The sequence below is a fragment of the Crocuta crocuta genome, unplaced genomic scaffold (genome assembly GCF_008692635.1).
Source record: "Crocuta crocuta isolate KB4526 unplaced genomic scaffold, BGI_CrCroc_1.0 scaffold217, whole genome shotgun sequence".
Classification (NCBI taxonomy): domain Eukaryota; kingdom Metazoa; phylum Chordata; class Mammalia; order Carnivora; family Hyaenidae; genus Crocuta; species Crocuta crocuta.
In genome coordinates, this window is record NW_027532208.1 from 2,368,597 (window position 1) to 2,369,637 (window position 1,041).

Sequence of the window (1,041 nt, forward strand, 5' to 3'; positions counted from 1 at the left end):
GGGCGGGGCAGGGGCCTGCGCCCCCGCCCCTTGCTCTTCATCGCCCACGGTTCCCAAGCCAATTCTCCGGGGCTGGCAGTGGTTGCGGTACAAATCACAATCTGCTTGACACTCCCCGACCCCCCACATTTTCGGTGCCGTTCGCACAGGCGGCGTGGGACAGGGGGTCTCTACCAACTGGCCGGGATCCAAGGGGCCTGGAAGGGCCCAGTGGGCGGGGCCGGGGCTGTTTTCCGGAGTGGGCGGCTGCTCCCGGAGCTGCACACCTGCTCCTAGGTCCCTCTGGCCTCTGAGGCTCGCAGGCGCACAATCCGGGCTTGATCCAGGCCCTGGAGGTCTGCGCTCAGAAGCCAGAAATCCGCCTCTCCCCGGAGACACCGAGGAGATGCCCCAAACCAGTGCTGAACTCAAATGCACTTCCCAGCCCCACTACCCCTCCCTTAGCTCCTGGATACTTGTAGCGGAGCTGCTCTAGCCTCTCAGAAGTCCCTCCTGCTCATTGATTCCGCTCCTCCTGCACAGCCTTGTTCTTCTCCCTCTGTGCCTGAGTCGGTGCCGTGATCCACCTACATGAAATAGTAGTGAAAGGTTTGATCCAGGCAGAAGTGGGAAGTCAGAGATGTTACTTACAATGCCTTCGCTCCTATTAAGCCTAAAAATAAAACCGCCAGTTATTTTACCTGCAAAACATGGGTTTATTCGAGAATAGCAGAGAATTGCAATCCAGGACAAGCAAGCTTCAGCAGAACTGTAAGCAAGTCAAACAAACAAAGGAGGGGGCATTACTTTATGGAGAAGAAGGAGGAAGTTGGAGAGGTTACAAGAGTTCAGGATAATGATGGTGCTCTCATCGGCTGAGTTGCTGGGGTGGTGGATTTCTTACAGGAGATGCAATATGTGCATCTTTCCCTGTTGAGGTCCATAATTTATCATTCTGTCCTGTTGAGATTCTTCTGCTGGGGACTGGAATTGACCATTCTTCCCGTAATTGACATGGGTGATAGGCTCCCCTCCCTTTCTAGCTCCCAAGTCTACTTTAGT